This window comes from Eptesicus fuscus, chromosome 19 (assembly GCF_027574615.1).
Source record: "Eptesicus fuscus isolate TK198812 chromosome 19, DD_ASM_mEF_20220401, whole genome shotgun sequence".
Taxonomy (NCBI): Eukaryota; Metazoa; Chordata; class Mammalia; order Chiroptera; family Vespertilionidae; genus Eptesicus; species Eptesicus fuscus.
This window is the reverse complement of record NC_072491.1, coordinates 32810488-32817568: the sequence shown is the minus strand read 5'-3', so window position 1 is coordinate 32817568 and position 7081 is coordinate 32810488. Positions and strand designations below refer to the sequence as shown.

At 42.3% G+C, this 7081-nt stretch overlaps 1 pseudogene; it reads right to left on the bottom strand.

Annotated features, from left to right (window-relative positions):
- Positions 1-3611: 3611 nt before the first annotated feature.
- Positions 3612-4961, bottom strand: LOC103287609 (probable sodium-coupled neutral amino acid transporter 6; annotated as a pseudogene).
- Between the last annotated feature and the right edge of the window lie 2120 nt (positions 4962-7081).

The window sequence follows — 7081 nt, the reverse complement described above, 5'->3', positions numbered from 1 at the left end:
CTCCTGCATGATCTTTTCTGTATTTTATTGTATGACTGAAAACCATTTTTCTGAGAAGAGATCCATAGACTTTGCCAGACTGCTCTACCAATGGAGGCCTAAGCTTTTTTTTTTGGTCCCTATACTAGTTTCCTGTGGCTACTATAACAAAAAACCACACCCTTGGTGGCTTCCAACTACAGAAATTTCTTCTCTCAGGGTTCTGGAGACCAGAAGTTCAACATCAGCCTCACTGGGCAGAAATTAAAGTGTTTGTCAAACTGTCCTCCCACCAGAGGCCCGAGAGGTGAATCCTTCTTTGCCTCTTCCAGCTTCTGGTGGCTGCTGGCATTGTTTGGATCGTGGCCACATCACTCCAGTCGCCGCCTCTGTCTTCACAGGGCCTCTCCTCTTCTGTGCGTGTCATCTCTCTCTGCCTCTCTCTTATCTGGACACTTCTGGTGGCATTTGGAGCACAACTGGATAATCCAGGATAACCTCCCCATTTCATGATCCTTAGTCACATCTTCAAAGGTTCTTTTTCCAATTAAGGTAACATTTACAGGTTTCCAAGGATTAGGATCTGATGTTCTGGGGGCCACCGTTCAGCCACCTATAGCGCCTATGCTTAATTCTTTACGGACCACACAATTCTGGCCTGAGTCTGATGACATCAGGGTCATAAGGTGATTTCAAACACATATAAAGCTGTGCCAAATTATGATAGATGCCCCTGCCAAAGCCCATGAAAATTAGTTAAGAGTTAATGTGATGGTTAAAGAGAAAGCAAGTCCTTTTAACCATTCAGTTTTCACCAAGGCCCTGGAGAGGAAGCAGGCCTGTTTCTTCACCTCCAGATGAAGAAAGGAGAAGCTTTGCAAACCTTGCCGCTCTGACGTGTGCAGTTCTTGGGCCTGAAGGTCTCACAGGGCTCAGGTCTCTGGCTCTGCTTCTGCCTCCTCCACCTCTCACCCTGCCCCCAGGGCGCTGAAGGCAAGTGTTCTGCAACGTGGTGAATGAGGAACTTATGCCACTGACCAGAAGTGAAAAAGGGCAGGACTGTGTGTTTTTCAATTAAATAGAACAACAGGAAGTGAGTGTTAAGTTCAACTTGAGATCTTCTGGCTACTGTTTAGAACAAAATATTGATAGTCAAGTGCACCAGACCAGAGTTATTTCCAAAAGGAGTTTTATAACCACCTCTTCTGGGGGCCAGGGGAACGGTGCCCGGGCCGACCCATCCTGATGCCACCTTCTAGTCTAGAAATCAGACCTGGCTCCTGCCCAGCTGTGCCACTCCTTGTGTGATTTCGCCCACAAACCCGACCTCTCTACGTGCCAGTTTCCTCCCTGGGGCAGGTGGACTGTGTGGGCTCCTCAAAGGCAGGACTCACTCGTACTTTTCCGTGTGAAGCTTTGAGCATGTGGCCAGCACACAGAAGACCCTCATACTCACACTCATTTACTTGAACTGAATACCGACCTAAACTGACTCACAGTCTCAAATCGATACTGGGCGTGCTGCCTCTGAAGATAACTCTGAAACTCTACCCAGACAGTAAGTCAGTATTGCCACAGATGTCCTTGATCTTGCATAAGTCATTTCACAAAGTCCCTTCCAGCCCTATGAGACTTTCATCCCTTTTAAAATTAGCCTCAGCGAGTGCACATCTGCGCTGGAAACGACTGGAAAGGTGTCTCCAGCCCTCATGCTCCTCATTGCAGAGGGCGGGCCCTATCCAGCGGGACTGTGAGCAAACCTTGGTGCTCATCATCGGGCTGGAAAGACCTTTGTGATGATCTAGTTCCACATCCTCCTTTTACAGAGAAGAAAACAGATCTGTCCAAGGTCACATGGCTGGTTAGCAGCAAAGAACCCAGGCAGCTAGAACTCACTTCGACTGTCTTCTAGTCCAGTGCTTTCTTCATTTCTTTCATGCTCTGTCTTTAACCCAGTGCTTTCACTTGGCTTGGTAAAACGGCTCAAAGCATCACCTCACAGCTAAGTGTTCCAAGCTGTCAAAGGGTACAGTATGTTACTGACTCCTCTCACACAGGCAGAGCGTGAGAACCCACAAATAAAAACCATTATCTGTACTCTGAAAAACTGTGGAGTGTTTGGTACTGATTGATTTTTGTAGTGTACCATTTTGATTCCCTCTTCTTGCCTTTCCTATATTTTTTTAGTTATCGTCTTAGTGGTCCCTTGGGGATTACAACTAAACTATTAAACTTATAACAACCTAGTTTGAAAAATACCAACATAGCTTCAATAACATGCAAACACTCTCTCTCCCTCTTTATACAGGGGTTACCAAAAGTAGGTTTACAGTTGTGAGTACACAAAACACAGAGTTTATTTTTGTATTATTATTTATTAACTAGAGGCCTGGTGCACGAAAATCTGTGCACTGGGGGTGGGGGGGCGGGGGGGAGGGGTCCCTCAGCTGGGCCTGCGCCCTCTCACAGTCGGGGAGCCCTCAGGGGATTTCCTACTGACGGCTTAAGCCGAAGTCTGGCCTCCCTCTTCAGGAGGCGACCAGGCAGGCCTATCAGGGGACAGTGCAGGCCAGTGAGCAGCCAGCCCCCCCCCCCCATCACCTCTCCACCACTTCTGGTCACCACCGCCTGACCCCCATCGCTGTCTCCTCCCTCTGCCCATTGGCATGTGCCTTGGCTGTCCTGGCGCTGCCTGCTCGCCGCCCCCCCCCCCCCACCAACTGGTTGTTCCACCCTCCAGTTGATTTGCATATTACACTTTTTTATATAGAATTATTGTATTATTTTCCAAACGAAAGAGTGTAAACCTACTTTTGCCCCACCCTGTATTGTTATTGTTCCAGATCGCATCCTTATATGTTGTACATCCATTAATGTAGACTTACAATCATTGTTTTATGAATTTGCCTATTAAATCATGCAGGAAAAAGAGAAATTACAAGCCATAAAAAAAGTGAAATAATACTGGATTTTACATTTACCTGTGTAGTTACCTTTACCAGTGTTCTTTATTTTTTTCTTATGGCTTCAATCTATAGTCTACTGTCCATCTAATCCAGGCGTCCTCAAACTACTGCCCACATGCAGGTGTTTTTGCCATTTTGTTTTTTTTACTTCAAAATAAGATATGTGCAGTGTGCATAGGAATTTGTTCATAGTTTTTTTTTAAACTATAGTCCGGCCCTCCAACTGTCTGAGGGACAGTGAACTGGCCACCTGTTTAAAAAGTTTGAGGACCCCTGAGTCTATATAGTCTACTTTCATTTCATTTAAGCCTGAAAGACTCCCTTTAACATTTATTCTAGAGCAGGGAGTCCATTTATTCTAGTCATGAACTCCCTCGACTACTCTTTTCTGGAAATGTCTTAATTTCTCCTCCATTCTGGAAAGATTATTTTACCAAAACTCTTTTTTTGTTGTTGTTGTTATATTTTGAGTTTGTTTCTTAAAACTGCTAAGAGCCCACTTTCCCCTACCTACTCTGGTTTTGTTCCACTTTTCTGTTAATAATGTTTGCAAAAATGTTAACCCATATAAAGAGGATTCCTCCAAGGTGCTTTCCGTACTTATTTCTTTTTGCATATGGAGATTACTCTTCTTAATAAATGGAAAATATATATCTTTTGTTTATTAATCCAATTAAAAATGATAAGTGTGAAACTAAAATTCCCAACCAAATTCAAAGATGAGAAAAACAGAAGCCCCAAGCTTTTTCCATGAGAGAAAAATTTCTCTGCTAATTTTAAGATAAAATAGTCCTGCGAATATATATAAAAAAAAAATCAAACATGTTGATGTACTGGAACCAACTACACCAAACACATTCCTAATGTCCGGAACAAATATTGCAAGTAAAACAATGATAGTACTGAGTGCTGGAGTAATAAAAAAAAAATGGTGAATTCATGAGAATGGAAAACTGGAGAAAAACATCATCATTAAAGCTTTTCTTGAAGGGAAGTGGATTAAAGGGACTGTCAAAAGTACAGCAAACAGTATGCATAACTTCAACTCATGACAACATCATGTGGCAAGTATTTATTATAATCTTATATCAGATGCCACTTTGTAATAAAAAAACGTACCCAAAGAGTGTAGATATAAAATACATGAGAAAAAGTAAAGCGATTTTGCTATATTAGTTACATTCTACATTCTTTTCTTTGAAGGGCTTTGAAGTCCACAGTATATGGGCAATCTTGAAGTATGGCAGAGAAATGAAATGGCCATGGGTGGTATGGCATAAGCACTCTCTTTGGAGAAATGAGAGAGCTTTGCTTTACTTCTGCAGCATTTGAAATCTGGAAGTATTGCTCTATACAATTTAATGTCAGAGGATAAGGGATGGACCATTTCTAAAATTATTATCACAAGAGAAAAGAACACCATAAAGAAAAATGATAAACTACTTATGCACCCAAGAAAGGCTATGTTAGAAAGAAGTGCAAGAAGGAACACAATGCAAACACAAATGCTTATTAGTTGCGCTTATCCATCAAGATACCAAGATCCACTATAGTCTTCAGACAAAAATTCTGAAATAGCAGTAGGAAGCTCTGTTTGAATAATTAAATGATAAAGTAACATAGGTCCAATATTCTGAATTATTATGGTGCCTGCCACCACCACCTGATCCAAATGCAAAGAGTCCAAGATCTTCATAAGATGTCCCAGTTGTCTGAGTACACATACTAAGCAGGAGATAAACTAAGAATGAAGCCAGGAGAGCAATTACCAGCAACAAGAAACTAAATCCAAGGATATCGGTATGAGCCATACATAAGCTAAGCCAAGGATGCCACTCCCATGATGGCTTTTACCAAATTAAACACCGAGAAACCAAAGGAAACACCTGGGGATCTCTGTCTGTGGAGTTTGTTGCTTAGCAACAGGCTCAACTCTTCCACCTCCACCTCCTCAGGCTGCTGGGAAGAGGTGTACCAGCCCATCTTCATGTTGATGATCCCCCAGGGCACCTTCATGGCTGCTTGCTGGCGGACTACCAGGTCCATTTGCAAGCTACTACCCCTGCCCTCCCGTCATTAGACACGCCAAAGGCAGAGCTGTGGGACAAGCCCTTCTGATTCCCATACCTCACCAGGGCAAGGAAGTGATATAAAATTCTCGATTGGTAGTTGGTTTTCTTAATTCAGGATGTTATGTCATCCCAATGCCTTCTGGCCTCCATGTTTCTAGAGGAGAAATTGGTTGTTAATCTTATTGAAGATCCCTTGAATGTAACAAGTCACTTCTCATTTGCTGCTTTCAAAATTCTCTGTATTTGGGTTTCAACAATCTGACTTCCAAGTCTCTTGGTGTAGATCTCTTTGATTTTATTGTTTATTGTTCATTGAGGTTCTTGGACATGTATATTCATGTAGTTCTTCATATCTGGAGAGATGTTAGTCATTGTTTATTTAATGTTTTTCTTCCCCTTTCTATTTTCTCCTAGGATGCCTATATTGTGTACATTAGTATATTTAATGATTTCTCACACATCTTTCATGCTATGTTCATTTTCCTTCATTCTTATTTTTTTCTGCTCCTCAGTTGAACAGTTTCATGTGTCTTATCTTCAAGTTTATTGATGCTTTCTTTTGCCTGCTCAAATCTGCTGGTTAAGCCCTCTAGAGGGTTTTTAATTTCAGTTATTGTACTTTTCACCTCCAGAATTTCTCTTTGGTTCCTTCATATCTCTTTGTTGATATTTTTTGCCCATTTCTGTAAACCAATAAACACAAGTATACTATTTTTCTGAGATCTATGAAACATTCTAGCTAATTAACAAGCCTGAAGAGTGGATCATGAAGACCCTCAATTTGTACATGATCAGTCAGAAGTATATTTGGCTTGAGTTTTGCAACTGTCATCTGAAGTGGGGGCAGGCTTGTGGGACTGAGCCATTAACCTGTGTGGTCTGCACTTTGGTTAATTAGTACAAGAACTGATTGACACCCAGTTTGGTTGATGTCAGAGACAAGGGTTAGGATTTAGACATATATTTTGGGGAGTACATAATTCAACTCACTACAGAGGGGGAGGGAAAGAAGAAGAATGATCTATGGTTGTGGTTGCTTGTTTTTCCCCCCACAAAATCTTATAGTACTGAGCACATATTAATTAACTATGAATATGTGATTTACGGCATCAACCTTAGAAAGCCAAGTAGATAGGTTAATGGGTATCTCATGATAGAGACTCCTTTGCCTCTGGTTAGACATGAGGCCTTTGCACAAACTTTATTAGAAAGATTGTAAGACTTCTTCAGGGCTTTTCCACCTGCCCATCAATCTTGAGTTTACACTGCAGCTGGTCTTTTGGGAGAATGAGCAGGAAACATGGATAACAATTTAATGAGGATAGAATCTGTGAGCTCATCCCTGGAATTGTGAGTGCTGCTAAAGCTAAGGATGCATCCAAAGGTCTGGGACCCACATCTTGGCCTTGTTAGACTTCCTTCCTGGAATGTCCCCTGCAGGTCTCACCATTAAAAAAAATAATCATCAATTTAGATTCATGCCAAGGTCAGGCAGCCAACTAAAGGGATACTGCTGTTGTCAATCTTAGGAATTTTTATTTTCTTTCATGTTCTTTCCCTCCCTTTTCTAACACTACATTTCTCTTTCCTTAAAAAAAAAAAAAAATAAGCACTTGCTTCCACAGACATGCAATTTTGTCTTGCATCAATGCTACAAGGCAGATAACATCATTATTGCTATTCTACAGAGAGTGAGACGGGGCCCCAAAGAGGTAATATCAGTTTATGCAGACATTCAATTGTGAAGCTGGGGATCAGACACAGGCACTGAATCCCATGCTTTTTCCTCAACCCTACAGCATCTCCCTTTCTATTCCTGCTGCTTCCTTTTCTTACTGTTTCCCCGTGTCAAAGGCACTCACAGGCACCCACTGCTCTGAGATCCATGGTTCGCAGCACTCTGAGCACCAAAACTGCCCAGGGCGCTTCCAAAAAAGCTGAAGGCTGGCCCCACCCCCACCCAGCCTATCCAATCGCAACGTCTGGGGGTACGGCCAGGACATCAGCGTTTTGTCTGAGCCCCCCAGGTGATCCTAATGTGCCACCAGGATTGAAGACCGCTGC